At 51.1% G+C, this 26,259-nt stretch overlaps 2 long non-coding RNA genes and 1 pseudogene across 2 annotated transcripts; 1 reads left to right on the top strand and 2 right to left on the bottom strand.

The window, feature by feature from the left end:
- Positions 1 to 3,484: 3,484 nt before the first annotated feature.
- LOC142873423 (uncharacterized) lies at positions 3,485 to 8,795 on the bottom strand. The gene is made up of 3 exons (XR_012921492.1): positions 8,672 to 8,795; positions 4,262 to 4,394; positions 3,485 to 4,009 (listed from the first exon to the last, which is right to left on the bottom strand). It is a non-coding gene; the product is annotated as an uncharacterized LOC142873423 (long non-coding RNA).
- A 4,509-nt stretch (positions 8,796 to 13,304) lies between these two features.
- Positions 13,305 to 13,592, top strand: LOC142873422 (non-histone chromosomal protein HMG-17 pseudogene; annotated as a pseudogene).
- Positions 13,593 to 19,509: 5,917 nt separating this feature from the next.
- LOC105869054 (uncharacterized) lies at positions 19,510 to 20,999 on the bottom strand. The gene is made up of 2 exons (XR_012921491.1): positions 20,736 to 20,999; positions 19,510 to 20,429 (listed from the first exon to the last, which is right to left on the bottom strand). It is a non-coding gene; the product is annotated as an uncharacterized LOC105869054 (long non-coding RNA).
- Between the last annotated feature and the right edge of the window lie 5,260 nt (positions 21,000 to 26,259).

The following is a 26,259-nucleotide window of genomic DNA, read 5'->3' as shown; positions in this document are numbered from 1 at the left end:
AAGGCTGGTGTCCCTGCCTCACTAGGAAGGAATTGAGCCGCAGACAGGTGGAAGGATGTGGGCCACCGCCACACGCGGTCACCGGAGAGTCAGCGCTGGAGCCTCGGCGCCAGGCCCTGCATTCGGCCGCGTGTGGTGTCCTGGGGCTGCTGTAGTGCCCTCGTGCACCGTGGTGGCAGGGACTTCGCTTCACTCACTGCCAAGAATCTCATGTCTGGTGCTTAGTGGGTGCTTTTTCTTTTTTCTTTCTTTTTTTGAGACAGTGTCTCACTCTGTTGCCCTGAGTAGAGTGCCGTGGTATCAGCCTAGCTCACAGCAACCTCAAACTCCTGGGCTCAAGCGATCCTCCTGCCTCAGCCTCCCGAGTAGCTGGGACTACAGGCATGCGCCACCATGCCCGGCTAATTTTTTCTATTTTTAGTAGAGACGGGGTTTCACTCTTGCTCAGGCTGGTCTCTCTTGAGCTCCTAAGCTCAAGCAATCCTCCCGCCTCGGCCTCACAGAGTGCTGGGATTACAGGCGTGAGCCACCGCGCCCAGCCTCACTTTTTCTTATCAATTAATATTTGTTGGTTGAATGAATAAATGAGTATGTACCCATCAGGGTTTAATCAGAGAAGCAGAGCCACTAAACAAGAGTCCTCAAACTTTTTAAACAGGGGGCCAGTCCACGGTCCCTCAGACTGTTGGAGAGAGCGGTGCACATTCCACACATGCCACTGGGGGCGCAGGACGAGTTGGCTGCTAAGCAGAACAGGCGGCGGCAAAAACACCCGGCGGGCCAGATAAATGTCTTCGGCGGGCAGCAGTTAGAAGACCCCTGCCTAAGAGATACATGTGTGAAGGGATTGTTGCAGGAATTTGAGCTCACTCGATCTTTGGGGCTGGTTAAGCAGACCCTGCTGAGAGTTGGGAAGGACAGATGGTGGGAGGTGAGAGACGTGGGGCGCGGCTCATGAAGACAGACACGTCGTGTCCACCCTCGCCGCCCCTGAGGGCGGTGGTGTGCGTCCTGCAGAGGCCGGGCCCTCCACTCCACGGTGGAGCTCTACACTCGGCCCAGGGCCGGGAGGTGCCGAGGCAGAGCCCTCCGAGAAGCAAGTTTGCGTGAGCTATGAAGTGCCTGCGGCTTCACCTCCAGCCTCCAGCTTCCCACAGGGGTCTGCTCTGTGCCCCTCGCCAACCGGAAACAGGAAGGGGAATTTCGGGAAGTGTGGTTCAGCGTAAGCAGGTGGCCGGGTCACACAGTCGTGGCAATCCAGAGTGGGCAGGCAGAGTGGGCAAAACACCAGGAGAAGGGAAGTACAGAGACGTAGGAAAACAATTTTTATTTTCCACTCCTCAATTTAGTTTGGGTTTGTTCTTAACATTAAAAAAAGAAAAATGGAAAGAAAGAGTCAATGTCTCTGAATGCCATTACATTAAAAAAAATCAAAACACCAATGTTCATAGCAGCATTACTCACGATAGCCAAAAGGTGGAAACAATCCAAACGTCCATCAACAGATGAATGGACAAACAAAATGTGGTATATTCATACAAGGGAATATTACACAGCCTTGAAAAGCAATGAAATTCTGACACATGCTGTAATCTTGAACACATTGTGTCAAGGAAATAAACCAGACACTAAAGACCAAATATTTTATAATTCCTGTTACATGCGGCACCTAGAACAGGTAAATTCACCGAAACAAAGTGGATTAGAGCTGAGCAGAGGCTGGTGGGGAGAGGAAAACAATAGGTCAAACATTGGTTTTATCTAAGGGTGACGAAGACTCCCAGCCCAGGGTGTTGTAATCCCTGATGAGCCTTATGTCGGCCCTGCGTGTACTGCCCGCTCCCCCGGGAAAGGCAGGGCCCAAGCTCCCGACACTGCTTCGCTGCTTTGCCGACGGCTGAGCTTAGTGTGCAATACATTGCTAGCACTTAACTCAGGACCGACTCGGGGTTATACCCTGTCTGCCTGTAGGTAGTAAATAGTGGACAGACGGGCGAGCTTAAGCAAAAGCAAGCAATTGATTAAGAACACGGCTGGTGTGTCATGGAACCCAAGAATGGGAGGAAAGACAGTTGGGCCTTAGGAAGGTTCTGCAGCTCCCCATTTCTGTGTGCTAATTGTGCTCTCCAAAGAGACCAACTTTTTCTGCTACTCAGTCCTCATGGGGTAGCGTAAGGGCTGCCCTTCAACTCCACAACCTCCATTAGCCCCACTTGAAGTTTTAGGAGAGAAGAATTTGACCCAGTTTCAGTGAAATATCTCCCCCTGTCCCGGGGGCGAGGAGGAGTGAGTAGAGTAAAGAACTGGCCACCCTCTGCGGCCTGTACACCGGGCCCAGTGCCGGAAGAGGTGAGAGCTGGCAGACACCCCAAAAGGAGCTAGCTGTCCACACTGCCTCAGTCAGGCCCAAATGAGCTTCCCCTGCTCCTGGCAGACGCAGCCAGGTGTAGCTCTGCAGCGAGGGGACGCCGGGCCGGGCCGCAGCTCTCGCAAGCGGAGGGGCGTGGGGAGCCACGACTGTGCCAAAAACAACAGCGCTGGGTCCAGAAAGAGTCCTGAGCATAAGAGGAAGAGCAGCTGGATGTGTTGGCCTCTTGGCCCAACTGTGAAGAGCAGTCCAGGGGCAACAAGTTGGGATAGAAACAGCCAGATTTAGTAAAAGGTTATTACCTCACCCAGTGCCCTTCAAGGACTCAAAGTGCTTAAAAATTCATAAACCTCCTGGACTCCCCTCGAAGGCCCAAGCCTCCAAACCCACATCCTCTGGATGGAGCTGAGTGGTGCAAGGGTGGGCCAGGCCCCCACATGTGTCCCAGGGCTCATTCCACGAGGCTGTCATTTCCCCAGGGAATCTCATGAGCTGCCCGGCACAAGGTAGAGAGGTATGGGTGAAATTCCAACACCATTAGGCATATCCATGGTGAGTGAACACAGCCATACAAGGGTGAAGTCTCTATCGGTGGGCTTTGGGGCCCTGCTTTGCCCTACCCTGGTCAATGTTTTAAATGACAACTTGGAATACTATCAAATATTGTAGATTTCACAAAGCTCTGAAGAATATCCAGTCATTTGGATAACAGTTATAGTTCAAAGAGCTCTTAAGAGACTAGAATAATCAATATGACATCCAAAGGATGTATCTCAAAAGGAATAAATAATAAGTAAATGAAATCAAGCAATCTATAGAATATGCTTAGCATGGTCTCTGATCCTTACCACACTTTTAGTTGAGTAAGTTAGATGCATATTTGGCTGATTAAATAACATGTTTTTTCCCTTCTATGTTAAGTCTGGAGGCAACTAGAAGTGTTGATTTAGCAGCTCTATCTGCCAAAGATGGCACCTCAGTGATCCTCTTGGCTTGGCCCCCATGGTCATAAGGTAGCTGCTGCAGCTCCAGCCATTTCACAGCAAGAAGTAGTGAAGGACAAATGCTAGCCACACCTACCCCTCTTATCTAAAATGCAAAAGCTTCCCCCTCGTCGCCTTCACAGACTGAAAATCAACTTCCATGTGTGCATCAGTGGCCAGGAATCTGTCACATGGCTACTCATAGTTAGAAGGGAGGCTGAGAAAATGAGCATTTAGTCTTTTTCAGTCTACAGTGAAGATTGGAAGAGAACAAGTGAGTTATATGTCTTTTATTCCATTTTACATTTTGAGAACTTGGGGTTCAGAGAAAGAAGTGAAATGTTTGCCCCAAGACCATAATATACTGGATATATATTTGAATCCAGGTCTATCTTTCTCCAAGTTTTATTGCGTGTCTCACACAGGGCTGCCTTCCAGCGTTCATATCATAGGAGGAAATTTGACAGGAACATACCGGAGCATCTTTTGATTGGAAGAACCCATTACATAAATGCAGGATGCAGAAACAATTTTCATTTGAAAAATTTAAGGCCAGTGTGGTGGCTTACACTGTAACCCTAGCACTCTGCAGGCTGAGGCGGGAGGATTGCTTGAGGTCAGGAGTTCGAGACCAGCTTGAGCAAGAGTGAGACCCTGTCTTTAAGAAAAAGAAAGAAAAAATTTAGCTTACCACAAATGTAATGGAATCCCAAACTGTGAGGAGATGATGTCTCCGGCCGCATACAGAGAGGTGGGCATATGGGCATCCAGATGGACAGGATCCATGGCGCTCCCTCCCGGGCCAGCCCTCAGGAAGGAAGGAGACCAGCTCCTGAGACTTAGAGGGGGCGCCTAAAGACTTTGTCATCCAAGGGGAGAGTGAAGGACGAGGGGATTCTAACATTCTAACCTGGGAGAGGGAGAATCCAACACCACAGCAGTCCTTGTTCTCCAATATCTGAAGCGTGGGGGGTACTCCAGGGTCTGTGTTTTCCCCGAGGCCAGAACGAGGACTGGTGGGCAGAACTCCCAGGGAACAGATTCTGGCTGACCATAAAGAAAGCCCCTTTAAACCAGGGCTGTCCAACAGAGGAGGGCCGCCCAGGAGTAGTGGCCCGGACATGAACCAGGCTCCAGGGGAAGCTAGAGAACAGGTGTGGCTGCACCAATGGGGACGTGACGCCTTCCATCTCTAAGAGCTTTTTATAAAAAACACGGGTCTCCAAGAGCAGGTTCAAAAAACCAGCTCTCTCCCTCTTTATTCGATTACGGGATGGGGGTTGGGGAAGGACCTCTAGTAAAGGTTAGGGAACAGTGACATTTGTATGGGCAACCCAAACATATTTTGCAACAGTATTTCGTCTCTGAAATGGTTGCATGTTTTCCCCACTCAGTGCCATTAAATAATGAGGTTTGTTGGAAGGATGTTTGGCGTCTCAGCAGCTGCACCACCACTGGGAGTTTCTGCACTTTCTAGCCCGGGTCCGCAGAGGCCTAGGACCGTGGCATCTGCCCCCAGGGTCTCCGCCTCTCTCTGCGTCTCACACTCACGCCCCCTCAGCAGAGCAGGTTGTCCGGTACCATCCAACAAGAAACGTCCCCACCGGCATCCCTTGGCAGAGCACCGATCTCTGGTCACTTTCACGAGGCCAGGAACAGTGCTGATGTCCACAATCTTCCAAGCCCAAAAATTTAGGCAGAAAGAACATCCTGGGACATCTTTCTGGTCAGAGCTGACTGGCTCAAGGACCGCCTGGGACAGCCACCCTTGATGAGCCCACACCACAGTTCCTTACACCCCAAGGAGCTCTGCAGTGGATTTCCTGGAGCACACGGGCCCGACACTTTTGTGCAACGCGGCTCACGTTGAGGGGTGTTTTTCTTAAGTGTTCTCCTTAAATAAATGTGACTACACTCCAAAAGAGGTAAGATTGTGCCTGTGGATCTTTGAGAAAGAAGAGTTACAGAGAGGGTCTGTGAGCCACGGAAGGGCAAGTGGCGGAGTGAGCTAGGTTCACGGGTCCCAAGCGAGGGATCATCGCAGTCTAAGGACTTTATTCCACCAAACTACATTCTCTCCTCTCCCCTCAGCCATGACCGGAAGCCACCCAGGGCTAAGGGACCCCAGGGTAGCTTCCCCTCCCCCAGGTCTTCAGGCTGGCTGTATGAGGCAGAGCATCTAATGTAATTGTCTTCACTCAAGCCTTGGCCATCAGACCCCTAGAAGGCTAATTTGATTTCATTCTTTTTAAATTGGATTTCCCCAAACCATCTGCTTCCCCTGTGGAAGTGCAGGCAGGATCAGATCTTATCCCTGGGCAGAATCGCCCCTGCTCTGCAAGGCTCTGAGAGCCAGAGCTGACCTTCAGGGCAGACAAGGCAGGGAGCGACCCAGAGGGGCTCCCCTAACACACCCTGCAAGGACAGGCCCCAGTGCCCACAGATCTCAGCGTGGCTTGAGCGTCCCACTGAGCCTCAGTGCCTCCCTGGGAGCTGGGGAGACATGTGGTTTATTCTCTACTCTTAATGCATGGAAGGACAGAGGGCCAAAAAAAGGGTCACTGGCGTGCCCTGGTCCACAAAACTCAAGCGTGCCTGGAGAAGAGCGTCACAGTGGGGATGGCACAGAGACACTGCAGCTAGGTCTACATTCGGTTTATGTCTGTGACACTGGCTAGCAGTATCTTGGGCCTCAGTTGCCTGCTATGTAAATTGGAGCTAATGAAACATACCTTACAGAGTAGTTTTTAAAATAATAAATGTTTATAAAAGATCATATATGTGTGTAGCATACGTGTGTATGAACACTATATGGGTATGAACAGAGGGCAACAAGGAAGATACAATAGATACGATATTCCCAAGTGGGGCACCGGGATTCCTCGGAAGACCAGTCGCACAGCTCTTGGCCCTTCTGCCCTGGCGGTGCTAGAACCTCCCGGAACTTCCCGGACGAGTCAGGGTTGCTCACTGGGACGCAAACCAGCGTCACGATTCTGACATGGGAGATGACACAAATTTGATTAAGCTTTACGGCCAAGTCATAGCTTTGTTTAGAGCAACTACACATGGAGAAATTTCTGAAGCTGCTGACCACAATGTGGTCAGAAAGAAAGTGACAAAAGAATGACTGTAAAGAAGCATCAGAGAAAAAGGAGGAATAGGAGGAGGAGGACACAACTCCAGTGGACAGACAACCTCCTGTCATTCGAGCAGAAGGCGGCAACATTTGTCTCGCTACCGTTGTCTTGGTTTAGAAATGAAGAGAAGCAAATTCTGTCTGATCCACTTTTCCTAATCTTTGAAGGAATTATCGGCGATGAAGGAAATGGGCAGGATAATGAAGATGAAATGCAAAGATGGTATTCAGCAAATTAAAGTTAGGAATCCTCTGCATCTCATGGAAGCAAACACAGTCCCATGATATCAAAAGAGACTCAGGGAAGATTCTTTCTCTTCCACCACGCCCCCTGGCCCAGCGAGACCTAGAAACACCTAGACTCAAATCCAGCGGCCACCAGCCTTTTCCATGAGGCTGCCCCTCCTTTGTCTCTGGGCTGGCACGCAGCCCCCACCCCTCCCATGGACCGTGCCACAGCGCTGGAAGGTGCAGTAGTTCGGCCCATGAATGATATGTTGGCCACCCTCTGGGCTTGAAGCAAAGGCAGAGAAGGAAGGTCTAGCCTTCCAGCTGAGCACAAATCCCTCTCTCAGGGAGAGTAGTATTTTACCAGGCCCTGGCTGACATGAGCAAATGTTTCATCATTTTCTCCATAAACAGCTATTAAATTAAATTTAATTTATATCTCCTTGCAACTGTAGTGGCTGGAAATTGTTAAATAACCAATGTATAATCAGGGTCTAGCCAAGAAAACAGAATCCAAAATAGGTAATTCATCAGAGAGAATATAATATAGGAAATTGGTTAAACAAGTGTTGCAGGACTGAAAAATCACTAAGAGAACAACAAGGTAATGCAGAAATAATAGTGGGAGGAAACAGCTGCCAGCCTGGGGCTGGGAGAACAGAGGGACGAGGTGGGGTTGTCAGGGTCTAGAAGCTCCGAGGGGGACCCTGCAGCTGGGACTCAGACCTTGAGGAGGGGGCGTGTCCCAGCTGCTGCTGGCACCTCTGGGGGCTGTGGAGAGGCCGATTCTACGCCTCTGAATCCCTGGCCAGAGATTCTCGAAACCCAACTGAGGGCTCAGCACTGTTGAGCAGGGGTGAGTGGAGATGAGCAGAGGTGGGTGAGTGAGAAAGGAAAGGCTGGTCACACCCTCCCCCCCAGAGGCAGGCTCCCAAGCAGAGGAAAACAGTCCTATTAATAACTTTGAATAAAACCGGAAACTTACAACTGCTTGTGACTGAACATTATAATTCTGGAATTACGACTATGTTTTGCGGCTTGAAGTCACGGCAGTACTTCCCTCTCAAAGTGATCAGGAAAGTCTGGAACTGCCACACACCCCTCCTGCGCACGGGAAGAGCTACCTGCACTGGCCACCACGTAGGGACAGCGTGAGACGAAAGAAAGGCGCTGTGAGATCACAACCCACGAGCCCTGCTGCTCGGCCTGCTCTGCAAGTGCAAAGCTCCTGGCGCGCGGCCACACACAAGGCATGGCATTTGGCGATTGAATCCCACGGTCCTGACCCCTCCCTCAGTGCTGCACTGGCCGTGACATGAAAATGTTGGACTCCACCTTGGCGGAAGACCACAAAATCCTCAGGCCCCCGCTGTGCCAGGAGCCGGGCTGTGGAAGTGGCTTTGGGGGCTCACTCAGGGCCACACGCAGAGAGCTCCTTGGGATCCCGCTTCTCGGCGCGGGAGGGGCTGCCCCACGCTCAGCTTCCCACCGCCACGGCTTCACCGGGAACTGCAACTTTCCCAGGGCCCTGGGCTGCACGTCTCCAGACTGCCTGGCCCCAAGCAGTCTGTGGCCCTTTCTTTAATAAGATTACTTCTGTATCTGCCCTGCAAAAAAGGCCAGGGTCCCTTCCCTGGAGCATGCCAGCTCTGCCTTGCTGGCCCTGGCTGGACTTGTGAATTTTCTCTCCCCTCACCCCACTCACTCTTTCACCCAAGCCACCAGACATTGTGGGGTTTGCTCTGAAGCCCGGGGCTTAACAGGTGGTGACCCAGATCGAGCCCGTGTCGCACAACTGTTCCAAATCAACGCTGGGGAGCACACGACAAAGGCAGACGGACACAGACATTCAAGGCCCTCTGTATTCTAGTCTCTTTCTACCCACATTTCTAGACCTCTCTGCCCCACATGCAGGCCACACCCCACCTGGTCTCCTTCGAATGGGCCCTTTACCTCAACGCACCCGCAGCTGGCCCTGACCTTCCATGGCCCGAGGCGCCGTCTGTGGCTGCACGCGGCCGTGATCAGCTGGGATCTTTGGGCTTCCGGCAGCGGCAGCACAAGCCCAAAGTCAAAAGTTTTTTTTTTTTTTTTGAGACAGAGTCTTGCTTTCTTGCCTAGGCTAGAGTGAGTGCCGTGGCGTCAGCCTAGCTCACAGCAACCTCAAACTCCTGGGCTCAAGCAATCCTACTGCCTCAGCCTCCCGAGTTGCTGGGACTACAGGCATGCACCACCATGCCCGGCTAATTTTTTGTATATATATATTTTAGTTGGTCAATTAATTTATTTCTATTTTTGGTAGAGACAGGGTCTCGCTCAGGCTGGTTTTGAACTCCTGACCTTGAGCAATCCGCCCGCCTCGGCCTCCCAGAGTGCTAGGATTACAAGCGTGAGCCACCTCGCCCGGCCCAAAGTCAAAAGTTTTTAAGCAATGAGGAGCTTAAACCACACACAGGGAGTTCAGAGGGAGGGAGTTCCATGGCTGACTGTCCCGGCACATTGGCTTTTGCCCTCGAGTTTGCACCTTCATGGTCACAAAGTGGCTGCAGCAACTCAAGGCTTTGTCTTCTCCCACGATGCCTGTGTCTTGAGGCTGGAAAGGAAAATGTTCCTTCATTGTGTCTCTTTTTTAAGAATATGACAATCGCCCCCAGAATTCCCTCGGAGACATCCCCTCACATCCCATTGGCCTAAACGGACCAGACGCCCATCCCTAAACCACGGCAGTGCAGGGGAGGGATGACCGTGACGGCGTCAGACTGAGCAGGACTCACCCCCCAGGCGCAGGGTGGGGAGGGTCGCACCGCACTGGAGCACATGGCCTCCAGACACCCAGGGCGGGGCAGTCCGGACACTGGCAGCCAGATCCCTATGTGCCCCATGCTGTCGTTTTATCATCTCAGCCTGAGAACTTGTAAACTACTGGGCAGGAGACCGGTATTCTGAAGTCCCCAAGATTTTACAGCAGTGTTAGAGATATTTACCAGGCACTGAAACTTCAAGAAATGATAGGGAATGACCTAAGAGTCAATAAATGATTACAGCAAGGTGGTCCTTCCTCTGTGCTCCAAGACTTCTATTCTTCCCTCGTTGGGACACAGGCCTCAGTCTTGCCTTTGCTACTCTCAGATCACCTGTCTCATCTCTAAGGTCTCTAGTCCTCTGGTTGTCATTGCCTGAGCCCAAGAGCCAGGTCTTTGGGTCTCCGCCTATGCTTGTACCCCCAGCACAGCTCTTGGGGAAGGACTGACATTCAGTGGGGACAGGAGCCATTTGAGAATTGTAGCGTTTACCCTCCAGCTCTGCCAGAGAACCTGCTCCCCATGACACGTAATGATTTGCACTTGTACTGAAGCATGAAATCTGAACTTCATGCTGTGAGGACGGTCCGTAGGAGTGAAGCAATCCACTGGTGAGAGAGGCTGTGGGGTGCCTCACTGGAAAGTGAGATAGACTTGAGTTCAAATCCTGGCTCTGCGGCTCACTGAGTGACTGACCTTGGGCAAGTCACTTAACCTCTGGACTCCTGGCTTTCCTCTCTAAAAGAGGGGTAATTTCTACGTTGCAGGTAACAACCTAACAGAGCATACAGAGGGATTCAGTAAGTGACAGCTGGCCTTGTCCTTGGGTTGCTGTTGTCACTGATATCCACCACCTCTTGCAGGCAGCAGGAGGTACGCCTGTGGCAGCTGGACCCGGGCGGGTGGAAGTGGGTTGCCAGGGCTCCTAAGGCAGGTGAGGATGCGCTGGGGAGGAAGGGGCTGGCAGGTGGCTCAGATCCCAGGAAGAGCAGGAAAGGGTGAGAATTCAAAGTCCCGGAGCCAGGAGTAAGGACCGCTTTGTTGCAATCATCCACAAACTCCTGGGACATTACTTGAAGACTTTTGACCCTAGTCAAAAATCTATCTTTCTCTCCAGCACTACCCCGATGAATAAAGTCTTGGTGACCTCAGGACTTACAATAAAATCTCTCCCATGACCTGCCCTGTTTTTTGATCTCCTTACTCACTCTTATGGCCAGTGGCTTTCAAACTTGTTTGTTCATGACCCAACCATACGTGTGTTCACACACACACTCTCCATACATAAATACCCATGTCTACATAGACATAAGTGAAATGAAAGCTTTATGAGATGACAGCCTTGTTACACGCTCTGCCATTTTCTATTCTATTTCATTTCTACAGATGCTGGCTGCAACCCACTAACTTAATTTTATGATCCACTAATGGGCTATGTCTCTCAATTTGAAAAACACTGTCCTAGACTTCTTCATTACTTCACTGCAGTTTTAGAGATTAAAATGTTGAGAAGAGCTAGGCGTGGTGGCGCTCACCGATAGTTCCAGCTACTCAGGAAGCTGAGGTGGGAGGATTGCCGAGCCCAGGAGTTCAAGGCCTGCCTGGGAAACATACTGAGACCCCCATCTCTAAACAACAACAAAAAGTTTAATTTGCTTTTTTTTTTTTTTTTGAGACAGAGTCTCACTTTCTTGCCTAGGCTAGAGTGAGTGCCGTGGCATCAGCCTAGCTCACAGCAACCTCAAACTCCTGGGCTCAAGTGATCCTCCTGCCTCAGCCTTCCGAGTAGCTGGGACTACAGGCACAAGCCACCATGCCCGGCTGATTTTTATATATATATATATATATATTAGTTGGCCAATTAATTTCTTTCTATTTTTATGGTAGAGACGGGGTCTCGCTCAGGCTGGTTTTGAACTCCTGACCTTCAGCAATCCGCCCGCCTCGGCCTCCCAGAGTGCTAGGATTACAGGCGTGAGCCACCGCGCCCGGCTGCTTTTTAAATGTTGGGGAGAAACCAGCAATAGAGACTGAGACAAAGTAGCCAATAAGGTAGAAGATGAAGAGACCCTTCATTAGCTCAATCCAAGTAGCACACTCTCTAACCCTTCCTGTCCTTCAGACTCATTCCTTCTCCTACTCCAAATACAGCCATTCTCCACCCTGGCCAGACCTCGCGGTCCCTAGAACTCACCACTTTCTCCTTGTCTCTCACATCCTCGAAACGTCACTTACTCTTTATCTGGCTTAGATTAAATAGCTCATAGTAATTGATTCATTCAATAGTTACTGAGGGCCCACTCTTTACCAAGCATTGTTCAGGTGCTGGGAACACAGAAGTGAACAAAATAAAGGAAACCTGTGGAGGTCTTTTCATTGGGGCAAAAGACAATAAAAAAACAAGAGCATGTAAGCTGTCTCAGTATGCACGGATACCCCGGAGATATTGCAGATTCAGTTCCAGATCACCACAAGAAAGCCAGTGTTGCAACAAAATGAGTTACACAAATTCTTGGTTTCCTGGTGCATACAAATCTTACATTTGCAACACACTGCATTCTATTCAATGTGCAATAGCACTACGTCTTAAAAACAGCAATGTATATTGCTGTTTATAATAAAGTGTTTTAATTTAAAAACACTTTATTACTAAAAAGTGCTAACAATCATCTGAGCCTTCTGTGGGTCATAATATGTCTCCTGATGGAGGGTCTTGCGTCAGTACTGACGGCTGCTGACCCACCTGGGTGGTGGTTGCCGAAGGTTGGGTGGCTGTGGCGATTTCTTAAGCAAGACGGCAACGAAGCTTGCCACAGCGGCTCTTCCTTTCCCACCAGAGTTCTCTGTAACGTTCGTGGTGTTTGATAGCATTTTACCCACAGTAGAACTTCTTTCAAAGTTGGAGTCAGTCCTGTCAAGCCCTGCCACTGCTTCACCAACTAGGTTGATGCAGTATTCTACATCCTCTGTTGTCATTTCAACAGTGCTCACTGCATCGTCGCTGGGAGTAGATTCCTTCTCAAGAAACCACTTACTTTGCTCACCCACAAGCAGTAACTCCTCATCTGTTATATGAAAGTGTTATCATGAGATTGTAGCAATTCAGTCACACCTTCCGGCTGCACCTCTAATTCTAGTTCTCTTGCTATTTCCACCACATCTGCGGCTCCTTCCTCCGCTGGATTCTTGAACTCCTCAAAGTCGTACCTGAGGATTGGAATCAACTTCTTCCAACCCCCTGCTAATGTTGGTATTTTGACCTCCTCCCATGAGTCACAAATGTTCTTAAAGGCACCTAGAATGGGGAATCCTTTCCAGAAGGTTTTCAATTTACTTTGCTCAGATACATCAGAAGAATCACTATCTATGTGAGCTATAGCTTTACGAAACATATTTCTTAAACAATAAGGCTTGAAAGTCAAAATTACCCCCTGATCCTTGGGCAACAGAATGGATGTTGTGTTAGCAGGCATGAAAACAACTTCATCTCTTTGTGCATCTCCATCAGAGCTCTTGGGTGATGAGGTACGTTGTCAATGAGCAGTAATACATAAAAAGGAATCTTTGAACCAGATGCAGTGGCTCACACCTATAATCCCAGTAACTCAGGAGGTTGAGGTGGGAATCTGAGACCAGCCTGGGCAACATAGTGAGATCCCATTTCTAAAAAATTATCCAGGGAGCAGTGTGAAGAAGAGGAGGTGAGAACGACCCCCAGACCGACCAAAGCCCACACGCCGCTGCATCCCTGTGCCCAGCGCCCACGTCCTGCCGCCGTCGCCACCATGCCCAGGAGAAAGGCTGAAGGGGATCATGCTAAAGGAGATAAAGCCAAGGCAAAGGACGAACCACAGAGAAGATCCACGAGGTTGTCTGCTAAACCTGCTTCTCCAAAGCCAGAGCCCAACCTAAAAAGGCCCCTGCAAAGAAGGGAGAGAAGGGACCCAAAGGGAAAAAGGGAAAAACTGACACTGCCAAGGAGGAGAATAACCCTGCAGAAAACGGAGATGCCAAAACAGACCAGGCACAGAAAGCTGAAGGTGCTGGAGATGCCAAGTGAAGTGTGTGCATTTTTGATAGAAAACTGTGTACTTCTGGTGACTATACAGTTTGAAATACTGTTTTTTATCAAGTTTTATAAAAATGCAGAATTTTGTTTTACTTTTTCTTTTAAGCTATGTTGTTAGCACACAGAACACTTCATTGTTGTTTTTGGGGGGAAGGGACATATGTCACTAATAGAATGTCTCCAAAGCTAGATCGATATGGGGAAAACACCTTCCCCTTCTAGTTTTGAGAGACTTCCTCTTGGCTCTCAGGAGGAGGGATTCCCTGACATTGACATGTAGCCACCTTGGCACAAATGCCTTGTTGTATGGAAAAACTAATTTGTTTTTATGTCCTATTCTCCCTCTCTGCCTTCAGCATAATCTTCACTTCCTTAAACCCAGACACCTCTTGGGGGCCTGCCCTCCAGTAATTGCTTACCAGTATGTCGGGTGATCTGGGCTTTCCAGTGGCACCACTGAGATGGCATCCCTCAAAAGAGCCCCAGTTCCATTTGTAGACTGTGGATCTTCAGATAAATTTTGCCATTTTCAGTTCATTTCCTGAAAGTCACAGTTGGCTTGTGAAAAGTTGCTAAACAACATGCCAAATGTGAAATGTCAACCCTCACTCTAAACTTTCTCTGTTCAGAGCATCAAATGAAGACTTCATTGGGTTTTATAGTGGCTTTCTGATTTTGGTAGACCATTGAAGAAGGGAGTTTGACAGTTGTTGTATACTGTTAACGATTGTCTGCCCATGTCCTGCCTGAAATGCATGATTGTTTATGAAAAGTGTCTTTAATAAAGCTGGATACAGTTTGGCTTGGAAAAACAAAATATATCCAGGTGTGGTGGCATGCACCTTTAGTCCCAGCTACTCACCCAGGAGTTTGAGGCTGCAGTGAGCTATGATTATGCCGCTGAACTCCAGCCTGGATGACAGAGTGAGGCCCTATCTCTAAAAAAATAATAATATTTTTTTCTGAGCAGGAGGTCTCAAAAGTAAGCTTAAAATATTCAGTAAACCATACTATAAACAGATGTGCTATCACTCAGGCTTTGTTGTTGTATTTATAGATCACAGGCAGGGTAGATTTAGCATAATTCTTGAGAGCCCTAGAATTTTAGGAATGGTAAATAAGCACTGGCTTCAACTGAAAGTCACCAGCTACATTAGTCCCTAGCCAGAGAGACAGCCTTTGAAGCTTCCTAGCTATAAAAGTCCTATATGGCATCTTTTTCCAATAGAAGACTATTCAATCACACAGAAAACTTGTTGCTTAGTGCAGCTGCCTTCAGTACCGATCTTGGCTAGATTTCCCAGATAACCTGCTGCAGCTTCTCCACCGGCACTTGCGGCTTCACCTTGCACTTTTGTGTTACGGAGACGGCTTCCTTCCTTCAACCTCATGAACCAGCCTCGGAATGAGGTGTGCCTGTAACAGCCGGGGCAAAGGCCTGAGGCAGGAGGGTGCCTCCAGGTCCCAGGAAGAGCCGCAGGCCGTGAGGCTGGAGAGGAGTGCGTGAGAGGGAGAACAGTGGAAGAGGATTGAGAAAGGAGGCGAAAGGCCCAGTGGCCTTGCAGGCCATTCCCGGTGCCTGGAGCTGTGCTCTGACCGAGATGGGCAATCATGGCAGGGCTGAGCAGAGGGAGTGTCCTGACCTGGTTTCTGTCTTAGGAGGCTCTGTATGTCTGGAGAGTGCATTGTCGGGTCTCAGAGGGGGACACGGGTTAAGATACTACTGGAATAATCTAAGTGAGAGATGATAATGATAGTGGCTTAGACCAAGAGAGCAGGGGAAGAGGCAGTGAGAAATGGTATGATTCTGCATATAATTTTGGCATGGTTTTGTTTTGTTATTCAGAGATGAGGTCTCACTCTCTCACTCAGCCTGGAGTGCAGTGGCACAATCATAGCTCACTACAGCCTCCAACTCCTGGGCTCAAGTCATCCTCCCACCTTGGCCTCCCAAGTAGCTGGGACTACAGGTAGAAGTCACCACATCTGGCCTCTGGATATAATTCTGAAGGTAAAGCAAGTAGGACTTGTTGATGGGATAGATTCAAGAATGACTTCGTGTTTAGCCTGAGCAGCAGAAAGTATAGAGGAGGTTTGGGGGATAAGGGAATCGGGAGTTGAACTCTAGAGCTATCAAGTTAGGTATCCAAGTAGGGAGATGTGGAATCAGAGATCAATATATAGAGTTAAGGAGGGGTCTATGAAGGAGGGATAGAGACAGTGGGAGATACTAGCACGCACTGATATTAAAGCCACAACACTAGACGAGAGAGAACAAGTGAAACAGGAACGAGGAGAGGCCAAGTGATGAGGAAAATGACAAAGGAGACCAACAAGGAGTGGCAGTGGGCAGAGGGGAGAATTAAGAGGGTAGGATCCAGGGATGCAAGTAAAGAAAGTTTCTCAAAGCTGGGTGAGGACCCATGCTCAATGCTGCGGGCGGCATCAAGTTACCTGAGGCTGGAGATGCTCGGTCTTATTAGTTAGCAGGGACATGCAAATCAGGGCCACAAGGAGACACCATTTGACACCATCCTACTGGATTCTCTTACTGGGTTCAGCTACTGTAACGAAGCACCCTGGGGAGTTTGAGCCCAGGAGTACACGATCTGGCTTCTGTTTTTAGAAGCGTGACGGTGAGATTCATTTCTTTCTTTCTTTTTTTTTTTTTTTTTGAGACAGAGTCTCCCTTTGTTGTCCAGGCTAGAGTGAGTGCCGTGGCGTCAGCCTAGCTCACAGCAACCTCAAACTCCTGGGCCCAAGCAATCCTGCTGCCTCAGCCTCCCGAGTAGCTGGGACTACAGGCATGTGCCACCATGCCCGGCTAATTTTTTATATATTAGTTAGCCAATTACTTTCTTTCTATTTATAGTAGAGACGGGGTCTCACTCTTGCTTAGGCTGGTTTCAAACCCCTGACCTCAAACAATCCGCCTCCCTCGGCCTCCCAGAGAGCTAGGATTACAGGCGTGAGCCACCGCGCCCGGCCTGAGATTCATTTCTGTTCGATGCTGTGTGATATTTTATCATGTGAGGAAAATAATGGATTATCCACGCTCCTGTCCATGGGCTCTCGTGCTGCGCCCGCTCTTCGGGACAGCAAACCGCGCTGTTAGAAACATCATCGTACTCGTCTCCTGGTGCACGTGCGGGCGTTCCTGTTAGGGAGATGCCTAGGAGAAGACTCACTGGGTTGTGTGACATTGTCTTTTATCGTCTTAAAATAAAATGCCAAGTTCCTTTCCAAAATAGCCGTATTGATACCTATCCACACGTCTACTAGCCATATTCCAGAGAGCCTGTTGGTGCATCTGAACAAAGCCTCTTCCAACACACGGTCCTATCAGGCTTGGTAATTGCAGTGGCCTGAACGTTTGTGTCCCTCTCCCCAAAACTCATGCGTTGCAATCCTGACAGCCAATGTGACGGTGTTAGGAGGCGGGGCCTTTGGGGAGTACCTAGGTCACGAAGGTGGAGCCCTCCTGAGTGGGATTAGTGCCCTCATACAAGGGGCCCAGGGAGCTCTCCCACCCTTTTGCTGCTACACAGGGACACACGAGAGTGTGCAGTCACAATCGGGGAGAGAGCCCTGGCCAGAACCCAAGCGCGCTGGCGTCCTGACCGCAGTGTTCCCGTCTGCAGGACCGTGAGAGAGGAATATCTGTTGTTTTCCAGGCCCTGTCTATATAAACAATTCGAGTCACACAAACAGGCACGTCAGCACCTCCCAGCAACCCCTGTGTCGTGTGGTCCCACACCAGCCAGTGCAGCGAGCGGCTCTGCAGGCTGCTTTTCTGGAACAGAACCCTGGACCTGAGTCTTGGGGCTCTGCAGGTCAAGTCCACATACAGGACAGAGGGTTGGAGAGCTCACTGGAGTGGGGAGTGGGGGAGTGGGGCCCAGGACCCCAGTCTCATGATGGCACCGCCTAGCACGTGGCCCAGAGTGTCCAAGAGCCCAGAGTGTCCCAAGTGGGTGTCAGAGCTCACCTGAGCCAAGCCCGGTGCAACTTCCAGACCAGACCCTCCCAGCCCCAGCTGGGGTGCCCCTCCCTGTGGACGGACACAGAGGAGGATGAGTCGCAATGCTGTTTGGGATCAGAGCCTGGAGTCCGCAGCTGGGGATCTGTCCTCACAACAGAGTCACCTGCTGCAGGCCAGACAGGTGGAGGGGCCTCACCTGGCCGGTGCTGGGAGGGGCAGTGCCTGAATCGATCTCAGGCGGACACTGCCTCATTCCTGCTTCTGTGGGAGAAGGAACCAGACTCCACCCTCGAAAGGCCGGCTGGGCAGGAGGAGGCGTGTGAGGAACTCTCACGAAATGTCCACCCACTCCAGGATTCCCGGGAGACCTGCAGCCAAGATGAAGACCCCAGGTGAAAGGCGGTGGAACTTCACTGCAAAAGAGAATGGGAGGAGTACGCCTTTCATCTCTGCTGAGAGAGCAGGAAAAGGAAGAAGGAGGAAGGGGTGGAACACCAGAGCACTGGGAGGGAGCGGAGCTGCAGAGTGGCCGAGAGGTCTGTTTGTGAGAGCGGCTGTCAACGCCCAGTTTGGAGGTGTCCTTGTCAATCCCCCCATCTCGCTGGAGCGTCAGCAAAGCCCACCACGAACACAGATGCCTCTGGTGGGGCAGGAGTGGGTGGATGTCGGAATAAAGGAAGAAGGTGCTGGATGACAAACAGGAAGGGCGAAGGCAGCGCTGGCGAGATGGCTGCGGGGCAGAGGGGGGATCGCAGGGCCAGGCTGGCCACGGGCAGCACCGGGCAACCTCCAGCGCCCTGGGGAAGACGTTGCACTTGCGACGAAGGGGGACTCGGGGCATGGAGATTCGAGCCAGTCTTGTTGGATCTCGAGGGGTGGCGGGCCCAGCTGTCGACCGCTCTCGTTTCTGTGTGCAGTGCGCCGCCCCTTCCACCGGGTTCTGGTCAGTGACATCACCCGTCTCTGCTCTGGCCACCAGGCATTGGTTTTCAAGTGTGACACCCAGAAAGCACTCTCACATCCTCCTGTGACTGCATGCCACCGCAGCCTGTGGCCTCGAGCTAACCTCTTTCTTTCTCTGAGCCTCGGTTTCCCCCTCACATACGGGGACCCCAGCACCTACCTCCTATGTGGTAGGGAGTAAACATTAAGCCCACGTGATGGTTGCTGTTACGTGTCAACTTGGCTGAGCCCCGTTGCCCAGACATTTGGTCAAACATTGTTCTGGATGTTTCTGTGAGGGTGTCTTTGGATAAGATTAACATTCAAATGATGGACTTTGAGTTAAAGAGATTGCTTCCATACTATGAGTGGGTCTCATCCAATCAGCTGAAGGCCTGAATAGAACAAAAGACTGACCTCGCCAGAGCAAGAGGAATTCTGCAATAGACTGCAGTGGGGGCTCTGCCCCAGGTCTCAGCCTGACAGCCCAGTCTGTGGATCTGGGACTCACCAAGACTCCATAATCACATGCGCTCAGGCCTTGAGATAAGTCTCTGTACATACACATACATATGTATATATGTATATACGCACACACATACACACACGCGCGCATCCTACTGGTTCTCTTTCTCTGGAGAACCCTAGCTCTGTCCAGCTCATGGTTAGTCAAGGTCACTGCCCCCAGGGATGCTGCGAAGCAGAAAGGACCTTCTCAGAAAACACCTGTGAGGTCTTCTAGGCTCTTCCTGCCTCCCTGCGAATGGGAGGTGACAGTCGGTCTGGTTCCTAAGCAGCTTTGGGGGAACAGTGGCAGACTCCGTGGTGGGCTGTTCCATCTCCACAAACAGCTTCTCAGGCTGCTCCCCTGCTGCTAGGGCCTGCTTTCCTGAGGCGCGGACCGCTAGGTGCAGCGTGGCCCTCTGCATCCTCCCGCAGAGATGTTTCCTGCTGTGTCCAGACGCTCCAGAGCGTTAAAAGAAAAACTTCAGACAAATTAAATTTAAAAGAGTGTAATTGAGCAAAGAAAGATTCATGAATTGGACAGCCCCCTAAACCAGAACAGGTTCAAAGAGGCCCCAGCACTGTCCCGTGGTCAGAGAGGCCTTATAGACAGAAAAAAGGAAGGTGATGTGCAGGGAATGTAAGTGAGGTACAGAAACAGCCAGATTGGGCACAACCTGGCATTTGCCTTATTTGGACAGGTTTGAACAGTTAGCCACCTTTGATTGGCTAATTGGTGCAAGAATAGACTCCAGTCTGTTTACACTGTAGTTAGGGTGGAGTTCACTGTGTACAGAGAAACCTTTAGGCCAAACCAAAAATGTGTAAGGAAGCAGCTTTAGGCCAAACCTAATCTAACAAGAGCATAAAATCTGAGAAATGTCATTGAGCTAAAGTGGCTTAAACAAGCAGGTGTACTTGGAAATGCCCTGGCTGAGGCTTTCATTTTGCAGATGGGAACAGACGTGCAGAGCGGAGAGGCCTTTGCACCAGGACAGGTGGCCACGGGAGCAGAGCCCTGAGCCACTGGCATCGTGCCAAGTTGTTTCAGGTAACTTAGATCAATGTGAAACAAACAAGTTCTGGAACTTTCTCAAGGTCACACTGCAGCAAGTAGTGGAGCCAGGATTTGAACCAGGTCTGCCACACTCCAAAGTCCATGCTCTGTTCCCTGCCCCTTGACGGGGAGGTGAGAGATGCCGGACACAGACACACACCAGCGTGGCCACGCCTGCTCCCCCGTTTCTATTTAATATTTTCACATTTCTCCCTTTGACTGGTCTTAAACCAAGCCACCACCTGGAATCCATTCCCTCCTACAGTTCCAGACAGCTCTGCATCATGAAAAAGTCACTCAGCTCACATTTATGGTGCGCTTTCTGTGTGCGCGGGTCGCTGCGTGGCAGGTCAGATCTGAAGGGAAACAAACCAAGAGGGAGGGTGAGCACAGGCAAGTAAATAGGCAATTACAGCACGGAACAAGAAGCCACGGGCACGGAAGGGCCCGAGGGCACACAGGGAGGGCCTTCGAGCGTAGGAGGGGCCCTAGGAAACACTTCCTGAGAAAGTGACATTTAAGCTGAGACCCAAGGAATCACAAAGGGGTCACCTAAGGAAGGAAGGGCAGGTGGCTGGTTTTGTAGCCAGCACTACCACTTACTGCCCTCGCGTGGCTGTGCTCAGTGCAGGTGCGCTTAACTCTCTGGCCTGCCTCCTCACCTGTAAAATGGCTGGTAACCGTTCCTGCCTCTTCCGGTTGTAGTCGTGAGGATTAAACAAGTTAATACGTGCAAGTGCTTAGAAGAGCACCTGACACACACAGTGCCTTAGATGTCCAGTTAAAACATCCGACAGGCTGCCAAGTGAACAGAGCAGGATGAGGAGGAGGGACTGAGCTAAGCACGTCTTTCTAGAAGTTTGACTCTGCAGTGGAAGAGAAAACAGTAGCTGAAGGTGATGTGAGCTCAAAGGAGGGTTCACTCTTTTTTTTTAGAGATAAAGTCTTGCTCTGTTGCCCAGGCCAGACTGCAGTGGCACCGTCACAGCTCACTATAACCCTGAACTCTTGGACTCGAGCAATCCTCCTGCCTCAGCCTCCCAAGTAACTGGAACTACAGCCTCGCGCCACCCTGCTCATCTAATTTTTCTATTTTTTGTAGAGATGGGGGTCTTGCTATGTTGCTCATGCTGGTCTCGAACTCCAGGCCTCAAGTGATCCATCTTCCTGCCTTGGCCTCCCAAAGTGCTGGGAATATAGGTGTGAGCCACCTCACCCAGTTGGTTTACTCTTTAATACAGGAAAAATCCGAGCATGTCTAGATGCTGACTGGAAGGAGCCAGTAAAGAGAGAGAGGCTGAAGCTGTGCGGGAGTGGGTGGAGGGTGCCTGCACAGAGCTGGGTCCCCGAGGAGGCGGGAGTCGGTTTCGGGCTCCCAGGAGAAGGCGGCAGAAGGAGGTGAGGTGGCGCAGATGGGAAACAGGCAGGCGGATGCGGCGGGAAGTCGGGGCAGCACCTCCACTGACGCAGGAGGGAGAGAGGAGCCATCAGCTGAAGATGGGGGGGGTGAGCAAGGAGGTCAGACCTGTCCTCGAGGGGGGACGGATGAGAACGCCCCCACACCCAGCAGAGCCAGACTGGTAATGAGCTTTCTCCGCCTGGACTTAACAATTTGCAGGACAATTGCTCAGTGTCCTTGTCCCATGCTCAGCAACCCAGGGAATATGCTCGTCATTCCTCTTTGTGGGGAGGACACTGAACTAGAGGGGGTTAAGGCCCAGGGCTCATCAGTGGGACCCACACCTAGACCCAGGTGGGCTCCCTGCGGGTCTTCCTGGGAGCCCACGAGTGTGCACGTGCATGCCCTCGCTCACGCACACACCCTCCCTCAGGGTCTCGCCCTCCAGAAGAAAGGAGTGCTGGAAGGCAAGTGAGCGAGCCGACCTTGTCGCAGGGGCAGGGATGGTCTCCAATCTGCGCTCGGGGGGGGGGGGGGGGGGGGGGGGGGCAGTGAAAGTAGTTTGCCAACATCTGTGTGCTAAATGGGAAGAAAACGGAAAGAGTGTGTACGAGAGGATGTTTGCTCATATATTCATAAAACATTTCTGGAAGAATGCCCAAACACCGGGTAACAGCGGGCCTCTGGGGAGGGCAGCTGCCCGACGGGAAGGAGGAAGACTTTTCAGTGTGTGCCCTTCTGGGCCGTTTGAAATTTGACATGGTTCCAGAAGTAAAGGTGTGCTTAAAATACATACCTGGGGCCGGGTGCGGTGGCTCACGCCTGTAATCCTGGCACTCTGGAAGCCGAGGCAGGAGGATCGCTTGAGCTGAGTTAGAAACCAGCCTGAGCAAGAGTGAAACCCCGTCTCTACTAAAAATAGAAAGAAATTAACTGGACAACTAAAAAATATATAGAAAAAATTAGCCGGGCATGGTGGCGCATGCCTGGCGCTGAGGCAGGAGGATTGCTTGAGCCCAGGAGTTGGAGGTTGATGTGAGCTGGGCTAACGCCACGGCGCTCTAGCCCGGGGAACAGAGTGAGACTCTGTCTCAACAACAAAAACCACACCAGGGCTCTGACTTCTGTGAGTAGCAAACTGCTTAAAGCACACCCAGGCCTGACATGTGTTGCGACGTCTTGACTGAAACCACGGGCCCTCCGTGGCCCCTCTGGCCCAGCCCTTCCCTCCTCCTGGGCTTCTAGCCCAGACCCTCGCCCCACCTCAGGCCTGGCCCAGTGGCCCCGGAACCAAGAGTGGGAGGCCACAGGTCCCCAAGCCACGACCCTGTGAATGAGACGGGTGCGACCACAGTCTGGACTGTCCTCCCCTTTCGGTTGCCGCGGTCCCTCTCACACTGGTCTGCAAATGTGGGGACTCCTAAAGGAACTGACCGCACAAAGGGACCCCAGGAGCAGCCACCCCGTGGGCCTCTTAATTCAGGAAGGAGACTGCGCCAGCCGGCCGTCTCCCCAGGGCGGCCTCTTCCTCTGCTTTCTCTGTGTGTGCATCTTGCTGCCCCAGCCCCTCCGCAGGGCCCAGCTCATGACAGCGCTGTGACGCCACAGCCCCTCGGGAGCCCTGCCCAGCTTGCCCACCTTGGCCGGGTGCTGATGCTGGGCCAACAGGCTGAGGCCAAGATGAGCAAGACACAGGTGGCAGGGGCCTGTGCGCAGCTCAGTTTCTCTCAGGAGGCGCTGCAGGCAGGGCGCTCGTGTGGCATCCAAAAAGCCCAGGACACCTTCCGCCGGGCAGCCTTAGTTCACCCCTCCAGGCCAGCCTGGCCTCACCCAACCTCCAAGAACTGCCTCTCCCAAATGTGTTCCTGTGAACGAAGACAAGAATACCTTCCCTGGGTCTCAGAGCCAGAAGAAATATCTCCGATATTTGTTACACGGGAGAAGGCCCAGATTTATAAATACCTGAATACAAAGAGCCCACACAAGCACACCCTCCCTCTCCTCCCTCCTCGGCCCCAGCCGCTGGCAGCCACCCCACTTGTGGCCTTTGCCAGGACTCCAGCAGCAGGGAAAATATTTGGAGATTCTGGCCAATCCATGGGCACAAAAATAGAAAAAAATAAGCCACAGAAAAGCATGGGATTTTAAGTCAGAAAGACCTGGATTTCTCTCTCTGCCACTCACTAGCTATATGATCTTAGGCAAGTCACCTAACCTCACTGAGCCTCAGTTTCTTCATCTGTGAAATGGGAGTGATGATATCTAATTCACAAGCTTGTCCTGAAAACTCCAAGCGATAATGTGCATGGCAAAGCGGGCCCTACTTGGCACACAGTGGAGGCTCCACAAGCGCTGTCCCCACCCCTTCCCCCGCTCCCTGCGTTTCCTCAGAGTCACAGTCATGGCATGTTTCTCAGTAACCCCACACATTACTCAGGACTCTCCAGGTGCAAGTGACAATGAACCTTAATCAGAGTGACTCAGGCATGAAAGGAAGTGCATTGACTTCGTGGGACCAGACTGTCTGACGCAGTTGGCTCCAAAACATAAATGGCACCCCCAGGGGCTGGTCTGGCTCTGGGCATCCACCAGCTCTGCTTTCTTCAGAATCAGCTTCATTTGCAGGTGTATTCCTCATGCATTCATTCGCCAAGTATTTCTTGAGCAACTACTATGTGTCAGGTGCCATGTTAGGCCCTTAGGAGACATTAGTGAGCAAAACGGACAAGCTCCCTGTACCTACACACCTTATGTTCTAGCAGCGGGAGATACACAAGGAACCAGATCAACAGTGATGATCATGACGGGTACAATGAACACTGTGGGGGATGGGCACACTTATAACCCTGACTCAAGGATTAGCACAAAACAATCCATGTAACCCAAAACATTTGTACCCCCCTAATAATTTTTAAAAATAAATAAATAATAATAATAATGAGACATAAGCATATTGCACAGTTAGAAGGCAATAAGTGCTATGAAAAAATAAGTAGAGCCAGGTAAAGAGGCTCAAAAGTGCCCATGGTGGCAGCAGTGTACTTGCAAATAGAATGGTCAACGTTGGTCTCATGGAGAAGGGAATAAAAGAGGAGGGGGGCCAGGCACAGTGGCTCACACCTGCAATCCTAGCACTCTGGGAGGCCAAGGTGGGAGGATCACTTGAGGCCAGGAGTTCAAGACCAGCCTGAGCAAGAGTGAGACCCTGTCTCTACTAAAATTAGGAAAATTAGCTGGGTGTGGCAGTGTGCACCTGTAGTCTCAGCTACTTGGGAGGCTGGGGCAGGAGGATTGTTTGAGCCCAGGAGTTTGAGGTTGCAGTGAGCTATGATGACACCATTGTACTCCAGCCTGGATGATAGAATAAGACCCTGTCTCAAAAAAAAAAAAAAAGCTGAGGAAGGGGGCAATTAGCCCTGCAGATAACTAGGGGAGCATGTGCTAGGCAGAGAGCAGCAGACACAAAAGCTTGAATGTGGAGGGTGTGAGTGTGTTCAAGCAGCAAGAGGGCCAGCCTGGCTAGAACACAGTGAGTGAGGGGAGAGAAGGTAAGGTGAGGTCAGAAAGCTACTGAGAGGAGTATAAGAATAAGGACGGAGATTGAGTAGGTCTTTGGAAGCTGGTTTAGCTATATCTAACAGTCTAACAAATTGCTCGAAGACATAGCAGCTCCAAACCACACAGCATTTCATCCCATGGCTTCTATGGGTCAGGTATCGGGGCACAGCTTAGTTGGGTCCTCTGTTTTAGGGTCTCTTATGGGCTGCAAGGTGCTGGCCAGGGCTGCAGACACCTCAAGGCTCAACCGGAGAAGGAAGGAGCCACTTCCAAGCTCACTCCTGGGACTGTGGGCAGGTTCAGTTCCAGGACCAAGGGTATCAGTTCCTCGCTGACCATTGGCCAGAGGCCACTCACAGTTCCTTGCCAAAAGGGCCTCTCTAGCATGGCAGCCTAAGGCAGCGAAGTAAGCAAGCCAAGAAGTAGGGGAAGGAGAAAGACCGAGCCTCCAAGACAGCAGTCACAGTCTTTTATAACCTACTCTCAGAAGTGCCGTCCCATTGCTTTTGCCTCGTTCTACTGGTTAGAAGTAAGTCACTAGGCGCAGCCCACACCCAGGGCGAGGGGATTACTCAGGCTGTGCCTACCAGGGGGCGGCAGCCATGGGGCCAGAAGTTGCCTACCACAGAGGCCATCGCAAGAATTTGGGTTTTCACTACAAGTGACATATGAAGCCATTATTGGGTCTGAACAAAGATACAGCATAATCTGACTTGGGTTTATGAAAGGTCATTCTGACTAATGTGCTGAGGATGGACTGTGAGAGGTGGGAAGGTGGAGGCAGGAAAGTGGCGAGGAGGCTCAGCAGGATCTGTAGGAGAAAGGGGGCAGTGCAGGGGTGAGGAGTGGCTGGATTCTGGATCTATCTTGCAGGATTGCAGGGGTGAGGAGTGGCTGGATTCTGGATCTATCTTGCAGGATTTTCTAATGGATTGGATGTTGGCGTGAGATAAAGAATGCAAGGTAACTTGAAGAGCCTTGGATCTGAGCACCTGGAAAGGTGGAGCAGCGAGAGGTGCAGCAACAGCTCCCATGCTCCCAAGCAACGCTGGCAGAGAGGGAAATCCTGCTTCCCCCGTGGCTCCCATGCACATCCCAGAATGTGGTGCCATCAGCCTGGCTGGGATCCCACACCGGCCCTGAATCAGATGCTGAGATCAGGGATTCCACGTTCCAACTGCCCGGGCCACACCGGCACCGTGGGGCCAGGGGAGGGATCAATCCTTCCT

The sequence above is a fragment of the Microcebus murinus genome, chromosome 10 (genome assembly GCF_040939455.1).
Source record: "Microcebus murinus isolate Inina chromosome 10, M.murinus_Inina_mat1.0, whole genome shotgun sequence".
Lineage (NCBI taxonomy): Eukaryota > Metazoa > Chordata > Mammalia > Primates > Cheirogaleidae > Microcebus > Microcebus murinus.
This window is presented reverse-complemented; position numbering and strand designations above follow the sequence as displayed.